At 47.6% G+C, this 21,010-nt stretch overlaps 1 long non-coding RNA gene across 1 annotated transcript; it reads left to right on the forward strand.

Annotated features, from left to right (window-relative positions):
- Window positions 1–1,796: 1,796 nt before the first annotated feature.
- LOC110014202 lies at window positions 1,797–2,354 on the forward strand. The gene is made up of 2 exons (XR_002289319.2): window positions 1,797–2,100; window positions 2,179–2,354. It is a non-coding gene; the product is annotated as an uncharacterized LOC110014202 (long non-coding RNA).
- Window positions 2,355–21,010: the final 18,656 nt, after the last annotated feature.

Here is a 21,010-nt window from a genome sequence, read left to right on the forward strand (position 1 = left end):
AAAACAGTGATCCATGACACACGCGTGACAAGTCTGTGAGACGGACGTGTTGTCAATGACGTGATCAGGGAGTGGAGTCCCAATCCAACACGGAGGAATAGAATAGAATAGAATAGAATAGAATGGAATGGAATGGAATGGAATGGAATGGAATGGAATGGAATGGAATGGAATGGAATGGAATGGAATAGAATAGAATAGAATAGAATAGAATAGAATAGAATAGAATAGAATAGAATAGAATATGTCACGGTGCCCCCGGCTGGGCCCGCGTCATCTCATCCACCTGTTGACAACGGCTGTGCCTCATCAGTGCCATCAGGATCCAGGCTCTTAAGGAGGACCAGGACCTGTACTCGACGCTAGTTCGTTGTACTCCTCGGTGCTTCACTGGCCGCCCATGCACAATCTCGCTCTTGTCTCGTTGCCTTGACTAATACCTTGTCTGTCTGCCACTCAGGACTCTTGCCGTCATCAGGAACCTATGGTCGCACTCACCTCTTGCTGCCTCTCGTCTTGGCGTCTCGTTGGAAGATCCTCGGACCACGGTGTTCGCCCACAAGAACCTCCAACCAGCTCCTGTGGATTTCTCCCCTGTTAATTCTACCTCCAGAATTAAAGAATCTTTGAACTTACCATTCTGTCTGCCGAGTATCCTTCCGGGTTCCAGCATCTGGGTCTGCTAAAGCCTGCTAGCCATGACAGAACGAACTAGCCAGAACCCCGACCCAGCTGACCCGGAAAGACTCCGCCTGGCCATATCCCAGCAAGGTATGTTGCTCTCCCGCCAAGCCGATGCTCTCTCGCAAATGTCCGCTACCCAACAGGAGTTATTTCGTCGGTTGGACAACCTCACGCAAGCCCTCGCCGGAGTTACTAGCCAAACAGCTAGCACAGCCACCGCGGCCTCCCCGGTTTCCGGTGACCTCACCACCGTCATGTCTGCCTCTCTGGATGAAAACATCCGGTCACAACCCGAGCCGTTTCATGGCGACATGAAGGCCTGCGGCGGATTTCTACTACAATGTCGTCTGATCAACGGAAAATTTCCCTAATTGTTAATTCACTCCGCAGCAAGGCACTGCAGTGGGCCCAACCCTTTCTGGCTGCTAACCCTGTCCCGCATCTCCCCTTTGAACGGTTCATCGGAGAATTTCGGCTCGTATTCGATCAGCCACGAAAGCAGGAAGAAGCCACCCGGCGGTTATTAAGCCTGAAGCAGCGTAACCGACCGGTGAGTGATCACATTATTGACTTCCGCATCTTAGCGGTCGAGGCTGGCTGGCCCGATATCGCGCTCAAGGGGGTGTTCTATCAATCATTGAACGATAAGATTAAGGACCATCTATGTACTCAACCGGAGGCCGACAATTTCGAGGAACTGGTTACCGCCGCCCTCCGTTCTGACATACGGATTCGGGAACGTCAAGCGGAACGGAGTTGTGTTAACCGGCGTCAGAAACCTTTCTTCACTCTCCTCTATACCACCCACAGCCATCTGTCGGCGCAGAAAATTCCAACCTGTCGTCTGAAGAGCCGATGCAGATTGGACATTCGAAGCTCTCTTCTGAGGAGAGGCTCAAGCGCCGTAATGAAGGGTTGTGTTTCTATTGTGGAGACTCTGGTCATGTTGTTTCTCAGTGCAAGAGCCGTTTAAACTCCAGAACCCCTCGCTAAGAGACAGGTCGCGAGGGGACCCGTCTGAAAGTAAGCCTTTCTTGTTCATGCCTGTCAAGTTTCCAAGCATTAATCAAGTTCCTTACACCGCCAGCCGGGTTTTGGACATTCGGCGCCGGGGTCGTGGGTACCAATACCTGGTGGACTGGGAGGGCTACGGCCCGGAGGAGCGGTCGTGGATTCCCCGCTCGTTCATCTTGGACCCCTCCCTCATCGAGGATTTCCTCCGGGCCAACCCCGATCGCCGCCCTGTTCCGCCTGGAGGCGGTCGTTTGAGGGGGGGTACTGTCACGGTGCCCCCGGCTGGGCCCGCGTCATCTCATCCACCTGTTGACAACGGCTGTGCCTCATCAGTGCCATCAGGATCCAGGCTCTTAAGGAGGACCAGGACCTGTACTCGACGCTAGTTCGTTGTACTCCTCGGTGCTTCACTGGCCGCCCATGCACAATCTCGCTCTTGTCTCGTTGCCTTGACTAATACCTTGTCTGTCTGCCACTCAGGACTCTTGCCGTCATCAGGAACCTACGGTCGCACTCACCTCTCGCTGCCTCTCGTCTTGGCGTCTCGTTGGAAGATCCTCGGACCACGGTGTTCGCCCACAAGAACCTCCAACCAGCTCCTGTGGATTTCTCCCCTGTTAATTCTACCTCCAGAATTAAAGAATCTTTGAACTTACCATTCTGTCTGCCGAGTATCCTTCCGGGTTCCAGCATCTGGGTCTGCTAAAGCCTGCTAGCCATGACAGAATAGAATAGAATAGAATAGAATAGAATAGAATAGAATAGAATAGAATAGAATAGAATAGAATAGAATAGAATAGAACTGCATTGATCCCCAGGGAAACTAAGTGGTTATTGTATAACACAGACAAAGGCAGACAGCAGAAATGTTAACATACAGTTCAGGAATGACTGCAGAGCAGCATAAGGAGGTAGGAAAGAAAATAGAAGGGGTCCTAAAATGAACCCTGTGGAACTCCAAACATTTTACAATATTGTGATTTAAAGGTTCAGAATACTTCATTTTTGAACTATAATTTGTAATCTGTATGGATGGATGCAGTTGTTATTTTCCATCTACAGGAGAAAATCCTGTCCAGCAGTTTAGCAAACAGAAGAATTTGGTGTTGGACTGATACGGTAACAACGAGCTTCTTGAGACACAAAGTGAGTCTTTGGACAAAATCTTTCTGCAGCAGCGGCGACGGCGGCAGCAGCTCATGACACAGGAGAGGTTTATCTGCCCAAACATTTCTGGAGGGGCTGACAAGACAGACGAGGGGGGGTTGTTTGAGAAGAGAATGTTTAAGACCTGAGGTTCAGATAAGGTGAAGAGCCGCCGGCCGCTGTAGCTCAGCTCCGCGCTGCAGCCCAGCATCTGACACTGCATGCATATCTGCATCACAGACAGACATGCACATGCGTGTGTTGCCTGCAGAGCTGCTTCTGTTTTTTCTGTCTCTCCTGTCGGTTTTTGTACAGCGGCGGGAATAACTGAAATCCCTGTTATCAGAACGACGCCGTTATTTGATCCACAGACGTTCAAGAAATACCTTGCTGGGTGGATCTCCAAGATCTGCTGCCCCTGTTTGCCTGAAGTTGGATTCCTATTCTGTTCTTCCCATTATTTACAATATTTCAGGATTGGGGGGGGGGTAATCACAGCAACTATGCTTTTCTAATTAAAGCTTTGCTTGATGGTGCCTTAATGGGCCGCAAAATACTGACACTTTAATCCATGTTCAGATATTAAATCTGCTTTGACGAAGCCCAAAACCGTTAACCTCAGAGCCCACGGACAGGAAGCGGTTGGCCGGCATCTGGAGATCTGCCGAAAACAGTTTCAATTCAAGCGCTGAGGAGGACGCAGATCATCTGGAGGCTCCTCCCCATGTCCCATGAAACCATCACACCTGCCACCTGGACAGATGGATGGACGTGACCTGAACAATATCAGTTGGACAGAGCTGATGCTGAGCAACATGGAGTCTTTTTCAGTGAAGGATGGGTCCAGAAAGTAACCTGCAAACCTGATCGGTGAACCTGGAACTGTCTAAAAATGGAGAACCACAGCTCTTCCTTTTAAATTATTTAATGGATCTTTGGCCTTCAGATAATGAGACCTTGGACATGAAAGGTCCCAGAGCAGATCAATAGAGGGACATCAGCAAGTCTCAGCCTGTGATGTTTCTACATTCTGTGCTTTTTTGTTGTTTGTGAAAGTCCCCCCCACTGGGACTGAAAATGATGAAACTGAGAAGAACTTTCTGAAAAGCTTGATGCTGCTCTTGCTTTGACATGCAATAAAGCCGGAACATGCAGGTCAGGCGTGCAGCTTTCTAACCGCTGCGGCGCCATAAACCTGCATTCTGGTGTGCAGGTGGATCCTGGTTAAAGCACCGGCTGGCGTTGCTCCGTCCTGCAGCTGCAGCCGGCTGCTCCTCACAGACAGAAACCTTTGCTGATGTAATCCAGTTGTAAAGGAACGCTCCGCTTTCCTGCGCCGGCGCGCACACATATGCATTCTCAATAATTCAATTCACTCCCTGGAGACGCAGCGAGAGAAATGATCCACAATGTGTCCCATATTGGGAATAGCACTTAGACCTCATCCTAGATATTGTTTGTTTGGTGCACAGTCAATATGGTGGCAGCTCTATCTCTGTGATTGATAAGCCTCTGTTCGGGCTCCAGCTTTCCATTAGAGGAGAATGCCTCCCGCTGATTTATGCCGTCATGCACGCAGCTCATTTTAGCATATATTTGTTTCAGTGTTTTTCAGGGCTGCTCCCCATTTCCTTCATCAAACGGTCCTTTCCATTGTCTCGTCCTCCTTTTCCCTCCTCTGCATGGCCTTGTTAAATGTGTGAGAAGAGTTGTTATATCGGGACACACAGCAGCGCTGCGACACCACTCCTCGTTCCTTTGTGCGTTTGTGCCAAACACACCTCCATGTGTTCGCTGGGCTCCTGTTGTGGTGGGTTGCACATTTCACCATGCAAAGGGCAACAAGGGGCACCGGCGAACATCTGCTCCTGAAGCAGTGGGTGTTCCCACCAAAGCCCCCACACAGGCGGCGTGTGCCCCTGTTTGTGTGTCTGCCTATGCCGTCATTCAGACGCTCATAGATGGATCTTTCTAGAAATAAATAAAGCTTTTCTGTCATGAATGAATTCTGTGGTGAATTCAGCAAAATGAAGGCTACATGTGTGTTCCTACATATGTTTTCCTACATGTGTGTTCCTGCAAGTGTTCATTTACATGTGTGTATCTACATGTTTTCATCTGCATATGTGTATCTACATGTGTTTTTCTACATGTGTGTTCCTACATGTGTGCATCTACATGTGTGGTCCTACATGTGTGTTCCGACATGTGTTCATCTACATGTGTGTATCTACACGTGTATTCCTACATGTGTGCATCTACATGTGTGTTCCTACATGTGTGCATCTACATGTGTGTTCTTACATGTGTGCATCTACATGTGTGTTCCTACATGTGTTCCTACATGTGTGTTCCTACATGTGTGTTCCTACATGTGTGTTCCTACATGTGTTCATCTACATGTGTGGTCCTACATGTGTATTCCGACATGTGTTCATCTACATGCGTGTTCCTACATGTGTGTTCCTACATGTGCGCATCTACATGTGTGTTCTTACATGTGTGCATCTACATGTGTGTTCCTACATGTGTTCCTACATGTGTGTTCCTAAATGTGTGTTCCTACATGTGTTCATCTACATGTGTGTTCCTACATGTGTGTTCCTACATGTGTGCATATACATGTGTGTTCTTACATGTGTGCATCTACATGTGTGCTCCTACATGTGTTCATCTACATGTGTGTATCTACATGTGTGTTCCTACATGTGTGCATCTACATGTGTGTTGCTACATGTCTGCATCTACATGTGTGTTCCTACATGTGTGTCCCTACATGTGTGCATCTACATGTGTGTTCCTACATGTGTGTATCTACACGTGTGTTACTACACGTGTTCATCTACACGTGTTCATCTACATGTGTGAATCTACATGTGTTTTCCTACATGTGTGCATCTACATGTGTGTTCCTACATGTGTTCATCTACATTTGTGTTCCTACATGTGTGTTCCTACATGTGTGCATCTCCATGTGTATTCCTACATTCGTGTATCCACATGTGTGCATCTACAAGTGTGTTTTAACATGTGTGTTCCTATATGTGTGCATCTCCATGTGTATTCCTACATTCGTGTATCCACATGTGTGCATCTACAAGTGTGTTTTAACATGTGTGTATCTACATGTGTGCATTTACTTGTGTGTTCCTACATGTATATCTACATGTGTGCATCTACACGTGTACATGTGTGTGTCCACATGTGTGTTTGTTGTGCTGAGTGGGATAAAGTCTGAAACCAAATAGGCAGATTCTCCAGAACTGACAGAACACGTGAACCAGCATGTTCTGGCTGTAGGAACATCAAACCCCTTCAGCAGCTGCTGTGATGAACATGTCAGCAACATCCCATACTGTGAGGAACCAAATACCTTCTGAAAACTAAAAAAAAAACACAGCAGAAGCCTGGAGTCAAACCTGCAGGAACACAGGAAGAAAGACACGTCTATATTTGTCATTTAGCATACGTAGCAGAATATGAGATCATACAGGAAGAACACGAGGGAAGAACCATCCAAAAAAAAGCAGAAAAGAATGAGAAAGTCAGAAAATAGTTTAGATCTAAGTCTCAAATTCTGAAAAATGAAAAGCGGACAATAATAAAAGAGTCTACAGATGTTATTTCAGTGGAAATGATCCTGCAGGTGAAGAAGGAACAACGGACTGAACACATTACAGTGATGGTATGGCGGTTAGGGGGCGGTGGGTAGGGGGACAGGGGCGACCATGTGACCATCTGATGTGAACACATGAACCCTCCTTAGATCTTCATTTCTGCAGCGCTCTCGTGTGTAACTATGTATTACAGTAAAACATGTCATTGTGAGTTTTGTGTAATGTTGGCTCTGATCAGGACAGGCTCTGTTTGAATCCGTCTTAGGTGTGTGCAGGTAAACTGTGAGTCATCTCGTCTTCATCAGAGTGCATGAAGGAGCGGCGGAGAGGAGAAGCGTGACGTTTTCTCCGCTCTCACAGCCCCCCCTCCTCGTCTCACAAGTGCTGCGCTGTGCTAATGGCTTTTGCAGCAAGGCCACATCTCTAGGTGGTCTGAAGATGCAATTATGCCTGTAATGGTAGTGCCATGGTGAAATAGAAACATCAGCAGGAGTGAAAGTGATCGCATAGAACATCCCAGCAGTGCCAAGCGAGACAAGTTTAATCGCTTGTTTCTAACGCTCACCTCCATCACACTCAGGCTGCACGGGTGGAGACGCTCTCTATTGTCCTGACAATGAAGACACATGATTATTTGAAGACTGTCGTTTGCAGTTTAATGTTAAGTAGATAATTGAGAGGATGGAGCTGTAACAGTCACATTAGGTTCCATTGAGCTACAGCTGAACAGAAACCAAACCGCTCATTGTCTTTCCTGTTTCAGATGCAGAGAAAAGGAGGAGTTTAGAACCAATCCTCCATGTTAGAAACACGCTGGAAACAAAAACTCCAAAAAAAAAAAAAGAAAAATATGACTGAAAAAACTGTGACAAATAGGAAATTGCAAAGTGAGGCTTGGAATAGTCATAACATTCCAGCAGAGTGTCCTGAATCTCATTACTGCATATAGTTTTATTGTTCTGTAGCATATTGATGCTGGTAGGACTGAGGGAGAGTCCCTGCAGATCCACAGCACACAGGGAACACGCTACAAGACACGCAGACATGTACATGCACAAATGTAGACGCACACATGTAGATGCACACATGTAGACGCACACATGCACACGCAGACATGTAGATGTACACATGTAGACGCACACATGTAGATGTACACATGTAGATTTACACATGTAGAGGAACACATGTACACATGTAGACGCACACATGTAGATGCACACATGTAGATTTACACATGTAGAGGAACACATGTACACATGTAGACACACACATGTAGACACACACATGTAGACGCACACATCCACACATGTAGACGCACACATGTAGACGCACACATGTAGACGCACACATCCACACATGTAGACGCACACATGTAGACGCACACATGTAGACGCACACATGCACACATGTAGACCCACACATGTAGATGCACACATGTAGACGCACACATGCACACATGTAGACCCACACATGTAGATGCATACATGCACACATGTAGACGCACACATGCACACATGTAGACGCACACATGTACATATGTAGACGCACACATGCACACATGTAGACGCACACATGTAGACCCACACATGTAGATGCATACATGCACTCATGTAGACGCACACATGCACACATGTAGACGCACACATGCACACATGTAGACGCACACATGCACACATGTAGACGCACACATGCACACATGTAGACGCTCAGATGCACAAATGTAGACGCACACATGCACACATGTAGACGTACACATGTAGACGCACACATGCACACATGTAGACGCTCAGATGTACAAATGTAGACGCACACATGCACACATGTAAACGCACACATGTAGACGCACACATGCACACGTGTAGACGCACAGATGCACACATGTAGACGCACAGATGCACACATGTAGACGCACAGATGTACACATGTAGACGCACACATGTAGACGCACACCTGCACACGTGAAGACGCACACATGTAGACGCACACATGTAGACGTGTAGACGCACACATGTAGACGCACACATGCACACATGTAGACGCTCAGATGCACAAATGTAGACGCACACATGCACACATGTAGACGTACACATGTAGACGCACACATGCACACGCACACATGCACACATGTAGACGCACAGATGTACACATGTAAACGCACACATGTAGACGCACACATGCACACGTGTAGACGCACAGATGCACACATGTAGACGCACAGATGCACACATGTAGACGCACAGATGTACACATGTAGACGCACACATGTAGACGCACACCTGCACACGTGAAGACGCACACATGTAGACGCACACATGTAGACGTGTAGACGCACACATGTAGACGCACACATGCACACATGTAGACGCTCAGATGCACAAATGTAGACGCACACATGCACACATGTAGACGTACACATGTAGACGCACACATGCACACGCACACATGCACACATGTAGACGCTCAGATGCACAAATGTAGACGCACAGATGCGCACATGTAGACGCACAGATGTACACATGTAAACGCACACATGTAGACGCACACATGCACACGTGTAGACGCACAGATGCACACATGTAGACGCACAGATGCACACATGTAGACGCACAGATGTACACATGTAGACGCACACATGTAGACGCACACCTGCACACGTGAAGACGCACACATGTAGACGCACACATGTAGACGTGTAGACGCACACATGTAGACGCACACATGCACACATGTAGACGCTCAGATGCACAAATGTAGACGCACACATGCACACATGTAGACGTACACATGTAGACGCACACATGCACACGCACACATGCACACATGTAGACGCTCAGATGCACAAATGTAGACGCACAGATGCGCACATGTAGACGCACAGATGTACACATGTAAACGCACACATGTAGACGCACACATGCACACGTGTAGACGCACAGATGCACACATGTAGACGCACACATGTAGACGTGTCGACGCACACATGTAGACGCACACATGTAGACGCACACATGCACACATGTAGACGCTCAGATGCACAAATGTAGACGCACACATGCACACATGTAGACGCACAGATGCACACATGTAGACGCACAGATGCGCACATGTAGACGCACAGATGTACACATGTTAACGCACACATGTAGACGCACACATGCACACGTGTAAACGCACAGATGCACACATGTAGACGCACAGATGCACACATGTAGACGCACAGATGTACACATGTAGACGCACACATGTAGACGCACACCTGCACACGTGAAGACGCACACATGTTGACGCACACATGTACACGTGTAGACGCACACATGTAGACGCACACATGTAGACGCACAAATGTAGACGCACACATGCACACATGTAGACGCTCAGATGCACAAATGTAGACGCACACATGCACACATGTAGACGCACAGATGCACACATGTAGACGCACAGATGCGCACATGTAGACGCAAAGATGTACACATGTTAACGCACACATGTAGACGCACACATGCACACGTGTAGACGCACAGATGCACACATGTAGACGCACAAATGTACACATGTAGACGCACACCTGCACACGTGAAGACGCACACATGTAGACGCACAGATGTACACATGTAGACGCACACATGTAGACGCACACCTGCACACGTGAAGACGCACACATGTAGACGCACACATGTAGACGTGTCGACGCACACATGTAGACGCACACATGTAGACGCACACATGTAGACGCACACATGCACACATGTAGACGCTCAGATGCACAAATGTAGACGCACACATGCACACATGTAGACGCACAGATGCACACATGTAGACGCACAGATGCGCACATGTAGACGCACAGATGTACACATGTAAACGCACACATGTAGACGCACACATACACACGTGTAGACGCACAGATGCACACATGTAGACGCACAGATGCACACATGTAGACGCACAGATGTACACATGTAGACGCACACATGTAGACGCACACCTGCACACGTGAAGACGCACACATGTAGACGCACACATGTACACGTGTAGACGCACACATGTAGTCGCACACATGTAGACGCACAAATGTAGACGCACACATGCACACATGTAGACGCTCAGATGCACAAATGTAGACGCACACATGCACACATGTAGACGCACAGATGCACACATGTAGACGCACAGATGCGCACATGTAGACGCAAAGATGTACACATGTTAACGCACACATGTAGACGCACACATGCACACGTGTAGACGCACAGATGCACACATGTAGACGCACAGATGCACACATGTAGACGCACAAATGTACACATGTAGACGCACACCTGCACACGTGAAGACGCACACATGTAGACGCACACATGTAGACGTGTAGACGCACACATGTAGACGCACACATGTAGACGCACACATGTACACATGTAGACGCACACATGTAGACGTGTAGACGCACACATGTAGACGCACACATGCACACATGTAGACGCACAGATGTACACATGTAGATGCACAGATGTACACATGTAGACGTACACATGTAGACGTGTAGACGCACAGATGCACACATGTAGACGCACAGATGTACACATGTAGACGCACACATGTAGACGCACATATGCACACGTGAAGACGCACACATGTAGACGCACACATGTAGATGCACACATGCACACATGTAGACGCACACATGTAGACGTGTAGACGCACACATGTAGACGCACACATGCACACATGTAGACGCACAGATGTACACATGTAGATGCACAGATGTAAACATGTAGACGTACACATGTAGACGCACACATGCACACATGTAGACGCACAGATGTATCCATGTAAACGCACACATGTAGACGCACACATGCACACGTGTAGACGCACAGATGCACACATGTAGACGCACAGATGCACACATGTAGACGCACAGATGTACACATGTAGACGCACACATGTAGACGCACACCTGCACACGTGAAGACGCACACATGTAGACGTGTAGACGCACACATGTAGACGCACACATGTAGACGCACACATTCAGACGCACAGATGTACACATGTAGACGCACACATGTAGACGCACACATGCACACGTGTAGACGCACAGATGCACACATGTAGACGCACACATGCACACATGTAGACGCACAGATGTACACATGTAGACGCACACATGTAGACGCACATATGCACACGTGAAAACGCACACATGTAGACGCACACATGCACACATGTAGACGCACACATGTAGACGCAAACATGTAGACGCACACATGTAGACGTGTAGACGCACACATGTAGACGCACACATGCACAGATGTAGACGCACAGATGTACACATGTAGATGCACAGATGTACACATGTAGACGTACACATGTAGACGCACACATGCACACGTGTAGACGCACACATGTAGACGTGTAGACGCACACATGTAGACGCACACATGTAGACATGTAGACGCACACATGCACACATGTAGACGCACACATGTAGACGCACACATGCACACATATAAACACACACATGTAGACGCACACATGTAGACGCACACATGTAGACGTACACATGCACACGTGTAAACGCACACATGCACACATGTAGACGCACACATGTAGACGCACACATGCACACATGTAAACGCACACATGTAGACGCACACATGCACACGTGTAGACGCACAGATGCACACATGTAGACGCACAGATGCACACATGTAGACGCACAGATGTACACATGTAGACGCACACATGTAGACGCACACCTGCACACGTGAAGACGCACACATGTAGACGCACACATGTAGACGTGTAGACGCACACATGTAGACGCACACATGCACACATGTAGACGCTCAGATGCACAAATGTAGACGCACACATGCACACATGTAGACGTACACATGTAGACGCACACATGCACACGCACACATGCACACATGTAGACGCACAGATGTACACATGTAAACGCACACATGTAGACGCACACATGCACACGTGTAGACGCACAGATGCACACATGTAGACGCACAGATGCACACATGTAGACGCACAGATGTACACATGTAGACGCACACATGTAGACGCACACCTGCACACGTGAAGACGCACACATGTAGACGCACACATGTAGACGTGTAGACGCACACATGTAGACGCACACATGCACACATGTAGACGCTCAGATGCACAAATGTAGACGCACACATGCACACATGTAGACGTACACATGTAGACGCACACATGCACACGCACACATGCACACATGTAGACGCTCAGATGCACAAATGTAGACGCACAGATGCGCACATGTAGACGCACAGATGTACACATGTAAACGCACACATGTAGACGCACACATGCACACGTGTAGACGCACAGATGCACACATGTAGACGCACAGATGCACACATGTAGACGCACAGATGTACACATGTAGACGCACACATGTAGACGCACACCTGCACACGTGAAGACGCACACATGTAGACGCACACATGTAGACGTGTAGACGCACACATGTAGACGCACACATGCACACATGTAGACGCTCAGATGCACAAATGTAGACGCACACATGCACACATGTAGACGTACACATGTAGACGCACACATGCACACGCACACATGCACACATGTAGACGCTCAGATGCACAAATGTAGACGCACAGATGCGCACATGTAGACGCACAGATGTACACATGTAAACGCACACATGTAGACGCACACATGCACACGTGTAGACGCACAGATGCACACATGTAGACGCACACATGTAGACGTGTCGACGCACACATGTAGACGCACACATGTAGACGCACACATGCACACATGTAGACGCTCAGATGCACAAATGTAGACGCACACATGCACACATGTAGACGCACAGATGCACACATGTAGACGCACAGATGCGCACATGTAGACGCACAGATGTACACATGTTAACGCACACATGTAGACGCACACATGCACACGTGTAAACGCACAGATGCACACATGTAGACGCACAGATGCACACATGTAGACGCACAGATGTACACATGTAGACGCACACATGTAGACGCACACCTGCACACGTGAAGACGCACACATGTTGACGCACACATGTACACGTGTAGACGCACACATGTAGACGCACACATGTAGACGCACAAATGTAGACGCACACATGCACACATGTAGACGCTCAGATGCACAAATGTAGACGCACACATGCACACATGTAGACGCACAGATGCACACATGTAGACGCACAGATGCGCACATGTAGACGCAAAGATGTACACATGTTAACGCACACATGTAGACGCACACATGCACACGTGTAGACGCACAGATGCACACATGTAGACGCACAAATGTACACATGTAGACGCACACCTGCACACGTGAAGACGCACACATGTAGACGCACAGATGTACACATGTAGACGCACACATGTAGACGCACACCTGCACACGTGAAGACGCACACATGTAGACGCACACATGTAGACGTGTCGACGCACACATGTAGACGCACACATGTAGACGCACACATGTAGACGCACACATGCACACATGTAGACGCTCAGATGCACAAATGTAGACGCACACATGCACACATGTAGACGCACAGATGCACACATGTAGACGCACAGATGCGCACATGTAGACGCACAGATGTACACATGTAAACGCACACATGTAGACGCACACATACACACGTGTAGACGCACAGATGCACACATGTAGACGCACAGATGCACACATGTAGACGCACAGATGTACACATGTAGACGCACACATGTAGACGCACACCTGCACACGTGAAGACGCACACATGTAGACGCACACATGTACACGTGTAGACGCACACATGTAGTCGCACACATGTAGACGCACAAATGTAGACGCACACATGCACACATGTAGACGCTCAGATGCACAAATGTAGACGCACACATGCACACATGTAGACGCACAGATGCACACATGTAGACGCACAGATGCGCACATGTAGACGCAAAGATGTACACATGTTAACGCACACATGTAGACGCACACATGCACACGTGTAGACGCACAGATGCACACATGTAGACGCACAGATGCACACATGTAGACGCACAAATGTACACATGTAGACGCACACCTGCACACGTGAAGACGCACACATGTAGACGCACACATGTAGACGTGTAGACGCACACATGTAGACGCACACATGTAGACGCACACATGTACACATGTAGACGCACACATGTAGACGTGTAGACGCACACATGTAGACGCACACATGCACACATGTAGACGCACAGATGTACACATGTAGATGCACAGATGTACACATGTAGACGTACACATGTAGACGTGTAGACGCACAGATGCACACATGTAGACGCACAGATGTACACATGTAGACGCACACATGTAGACGCACATATGCACACGTGAAGACGCACACATGTAGACGCACACATGTAGATGCACACATGCACACATGTAGACGCACACATGTAGACGTGTAGACGCACACATGTAGACGCACACATGCACACATGTAGACGCACAGATGTACACATGTAGATGCACAGATGTAAACATGTAGACGTACACATGTAGACGCACACATGCACACATGTAGACGCACAGATGTATCCATGTAAACGCACACATGTAGACGCACACATGCACACGTGTAGACGCACAGATGCACACATGTAGACGCACAGATGCACACATGTAGACGCACAGATGTACACATGTAGACGCACACATGTAGACGCACACCTGCACACGTGAAGACGCACACATGTAGACGTGTAGACGCACACATGTAGACGCACACATGTAGACGCACACATTCAGACGCACAGATGTACACATGTAGACGCACACATGTAGACGCACACATGCACACGTGTAGACGCACAGATGCACACATGTAGACGCACACATGCACACATGTAGACGCACAGATGTACACATGTAGACGCACACATGTAGACGCACATATGCACACGTGAAAACGCACACATGTAGACGCACACATGCACACATGTAGACGCACACATGTAGACGCAAACATGTAGACGCACACATGTAGACGTGTAGACGCACACATGTAGACGCACACATGCACAGATGTAGACGCACAGATGTACACATGTAGATGCACAGATGTACACATGTAGACGTACACATGTAGACGCACACATGCACACGTGTAGACGCACACATGTAGACGTGTAGACGCACACATGTAGACGCACACATGTAGACATGTAGACGCACACATGCACACATGTAGACGCACACATGTAGACGCACACATGCACACATATAAACACACACATGTAGACGCACACATGTAGACGCACACATGTAGACGTACACATGCACACGTGTAAACGCACACATGCACACATGTAGACGCACACATGTAGACGCACACATGCACACATGTAGACGCACACATGCACACGTGTAAACGCACACATGCACACATGTAGACGCACACATGTAGACGCACATATGCACACGTGAAGACGCACACATGTAGACGCACACATGTAGATGCACACATGCACACATGTAGACGCACACATGTAGACGCACACATGTAGACGTGTAGTCGCACACATGTAGACGCACACATGTAGACGCACACATGCACACATGTAGACGCACAGATGTACACATGTAGATGCACAGATGTACACATGTAGACGTACACATGTAGACGCACACATGCACACATATAAACACACACATGTAGACGCACACATGCACACATGTAGACACACACATGTAGACGCACACATGTAGACGTACACATGCAGACATGTAGACGCACACATGCACACATGTAGACGCACAGATGTACACATGTAGATGCACAGATGTACACATGTAGACGTACACATGTAGACGCACACATGCACACATATAAACACACACATGTAGACGCACACATGCACACATGTAGACGCACACATGTAGACGCACACATGTAGACGCACACATGCACACATGTAGACACACACATGCACACATGTAGACACACACATGTAGACGTACACATGCACACATGTAGATGCACACATGTAGACGCACACATGTAGACGTACACATGCACACATGTAGACGCACATATGCACACGTGAAGACGCACACATGTAGACGCACACATGTAGACGTGTAGTCGCACACATGTAGACGCACACATGCACACATGTAGACGCACAGATGTACACATGTAGATGCACAGATGTACACATGTAGACGTACACATGTAGACGCACACATGCACACATGTAGACGCACACATGTAGACGCACACATGCACACATATAAACACACATATGTAGACGCACACATGCACACATGTAGACACACACATGTAGACGCACACATGTAGACGTACACATGCACACATGTAGACGCACACATGTAGACGCACACATGCACACATGTAGACACACACATGTAGACGCACACATGTAGACGCACACGTGTAAACGCACACATGCACACATGTAGACGCACACATGTAGACGCACACATGCACACATGTAGACGCACACATGCACACATGTAGACACACACATGTAGACGTACACATGCACACATGTAGATGCACACATGTAGACGTACACATGCATACATGGGGGCAAGGTAACTCCACGCTAACAGTCCCACCCACAACTCAGAGGTGAAGTTTTAATGAACTCCGGCTGCTCTGCAGAAACTATGTCCTAACCCTGAAATACTTTGACAACAAATGAAAAGGGGATCAGGGACCGTAACCTGTGACCTTCCAATGCTTCAGTTTTTAACCTGAAGTGTTTTTCAACATTTGCAGTCTTTTCTAAGTAACAGTAAAATGTTTTCAAGTGCAGGAAAAAGCTCAATAAGGCTTGATTATTGTCATTTTTTAGATTTTACATTGTTTTGTTTTCCATGATTGAAATTCTCCAACAACCAGAGCATCCGTATCCTCCTCAGGCGTGACGACAGAGCATCGCCTCTTCGGGTCAAATGTCCGTTTCCATCCGGTTTCTGATAACTGCCGGAGTGACTCCAGAGGCCACAGAAGGAAACGCTCCTGTGGCTGTCGGCGTCCTGAGCTGAACATTGAGGGATCCAGTCAGGCATGCTGCTCATGGCGGCGTGACCAGCGCAAACAGGTTGGCCGAATCACACCAAATGCTGATCGGGATGCAGAGCGTGACCCGCATCCTGATGAGATTCCAGCCTGTTCTGGCACCGTGAGGTTTTCCTACAGACTCGTGTTGGTTTAAGGAAGAAAGTGTTTATTTAGGACGTCTGCTTTTCTTTAAACATCAATGATAGAATCTGCAAACTGCAAAGATGAGTCGATAGCTGGAGACGCCGTTTGGTGCTTGGAATAAAAATGTGTGAAAAACTCAAAGAAGAATCATTCTGTTTCTTCAAAACAACCCAGATGGAAATCTGGAGGCTGCAGATTTTATCCCTGAATGTCTGTGAGAGATATTCTTCCTGGTTAGAATGTTATTGAAATACAATTATTCAGGCCAATACCAACTGCTTTAGTATGAACCAAAGGAGGAATTGAACCCACAGTCTCCTGGTTTCAGAGGAGATGTTCCCATCATTCCACTGATCGGGTCTTAATGTTTTACATTAAGACCCGATCAGTGGCTCAGGCGGCAGTGGCTCAGGTGGTTGAGCGGGTCGTCCAATGATCGAAGGGTTGGCGGTTCGATCCTCGCTCCCACCAGCCAAAATGTCGCTGTGTCCTTGGGCAAGACACTTCACCCTCCTGGCCTCCAGTGTGGCTCCACTGGTGTGTGAATGTGTATGAATGATCCCGGTGATGGTCAGAGGGGCCGTAGGCGCCAACTGGCAGCCACGCCTCTGTCAGTCTGCCCCAGGGCAGCTGTGGCTACAACAGTAGCTACCATCACCAAGTATGAATGAGGAGTGAATGAATAATGGACACACTGTAAGCGCTTTGAGCGTCTTGAAAAGCGCAGATAAATCCAATCCATTATTATTATTACAATTTGGCTTGACTTGGTTTGGGTATTGTATGGTATGGTATGGTATGGTTTATGTTTGGTTTGGGTTTTTTGGTTCTGGGACTGTTCTGTGTTGGGCGTGTTGTTCTCTTGTTGAGTAGTTAAGGTTAAAGTTAAAGTCCCACTGTCTGTCACACACCTAGGTGTGCAAAATTTGACCCCTCCCCTGAGGGGGCGGTGAGCTGCAGACACAGCCGCGCTTAGGAACCATTTGGTGGCTTTAGGTTAATTATCTAATACCGTACCCGTGAAACCAGGGTTCGAATCCGGGCTGCTCCGTTCCCTTCTTTACTTCTGTCCCGGTCCCAAGCCCGGTTGCTTTGAGAAGGTTGAGTCAGGAAGGGCATCCGGCGTAAAACATTGCCAAGTTTACCATGCGACTTGTTCGCTGTGGCGACCCCTGATGGGAAAAGCCGAATGAGAAAGAAGAAGGTTAATTATCTAATAATTAGGACAACAGGGGGGAACCTACAAACCAGGAACCTCACCACACTTTTAAGGTGCAGCAGATAAAAACAACAAGATAAAATTATAAAAAGTCCCAAAAAGTGATCATTTCTAAATAAAATATTAAACATAAACTCTCCATGGATGCAGCTTTGTTAGCGTAACATTAGCGAGTCGGTCGCTGCAAATCAAGCACAGCAGGTTTGGTACGAGGCAACAACTCTTATTTTGAAATGACGTTTCTTCTTCTGTTTCCTCTCTAAATATTTTCAGCTCAAATAAACGTTGTTTTTTTTATGTAGTTTGGGGGATTTAAATTAGCGATCGGATAGAAGAAGGTAGAAACTGTATTTAAGACATGAGACTGAGGCGAACGTCTTTACATACGACATCAGTGAGTCATCCATGGATGTGGAGGACAGAGGTCTCTGCTTTTATTACAATAAAATCCCTTTTTTCTCTGCAGACCAGTACCTAATGACCAATGGACCAGTACTGGTCTGCGACAACCGAGACCGCCTTCAGTGATCAATAAGCAACGTTGAAACCAAAACATGAATCGTTTTACATTATTAGAAGGCAGAAAGAGGAAGTTGTAGCTGAACATGAGGGTCTGACGTCGTTTCCTCAAATGAAGGTTGACAGAATTATTGTTTTTTTTAATTGCAGTAGAAATCTGCTGGATCTGAGTGATCGAGATCAATTTGTGGGTAAAATGAAAGATTTTCTTTCCCTTAATTCTGATTCAGGAGCTGCAGACATGAACAGATGATGTTTTCATTGTCTTCTCCGCCTCTGTGAGCTCACTTTAACACGAGTGACTGGATCAGAACCGAGTGTGCGCCGGTCCATTAAGGCCCGTTCTTGGGTCATAACTGGCTGGCCTCATGAAAACCTGCTGTGAATATTTTAAATAAAGCCCCTTTTGAATGTCTTCCATAAAACACGTAGAGTTAAAGGACCGGCTGTCGTTTTGGCGTTTTGGCAGGAGCACAGCAGCGTACCTGGGGCCGCCCCCGGGCCAAGTCCACTTCCTGCGGGGCTTCTTCCCAACACCTGCCCCGCCAGCTGTGCTGGAGCTCCTCCAACTGCCCCATTTAGCATTCTGCCATCTGCAGGGAGGGGGTCTCTGTCACTCAGAGGACATGACAGAGAGACGCCTTTCAGCGATGGACGCTCTGCTTCGTCAGCCAATCACGTTCAAAGGCAGACAGAAGCAAGGCAGGTTTCCTCCTGCAGCAGCTTAACTCCAGGAACTAGTGACAGAAATTCAAACTAATCAATGTTCATTCAAAGGTCAGAGTCAGAAATACTGTCACCAGAGGGATCAGAGAAGAGCAAAGGGATTTTAGGCTAAACGGGTTTCCGGTACCTGCTGGGGTGACCTGGTGTAACCGGGTCATAACTTTCATCTTACTTTATAAATCTGTTTAAGTGTTCCCATACCTGAGATATCTCTAACAAACTGCTGCCTTATACTCCACGTCACAGCTTCTCCGTCCTTCTTCTTCTTTTGACCCCCCTAAATGTTCCCAAGGCTACTATTGCCCTCCCCTTCTGTACGATCTCCTGTGATAGGTGGGCGCCATCATCCTAAAATAATGTTGCTATCCCAATCCATCCTGTTCTTTATCGTCTATTCTGGTGTTAAATTTATTTGTATAATTAAAACAAAATTTGTTTCTAACTTGTGAGGTGATGATTACAAGGTATTGATGGTTTAGGAGAGATACTTTGGGGATTCGCTGTTGAAGCTTAAATGTTGCTTTGTTTTGTTTGTATGGGAGCTGGAGTGGGCCGGATCATACAGTGTATACATGTCTGTTTGTTTGTAACCAGAAATGAAGGCAGGAACCCAGGAGTTAACACTGGGTCAACCATATAACTAACCAGCACAATGCAGAAAGCGGCCGGTGACACTGGTGTGGTAGAGTAGAGTGGGAGACCAGTGTCTTCCAACAGTCCATGTCACGAAACGGACTAAGACGGCTTTTATCCCCCCCCCCCCCCCCCCCCCCCACATACACACACACACACACTGACTCTCCTCCTGCT

Source organism: Oryzias latipes, chromosome 7, assembly GCF_002234675.1.
Source record: "Oryzias latipes chromosome 7, ASM223467v1".
Taxonomy (NCBI): domain Eukaryota; kingdom Metazoa; phylum Chordata; class Actinopteri; order Beloniformes; family Adrianichthyidae; genus Oryzias; species Oryzias latipes.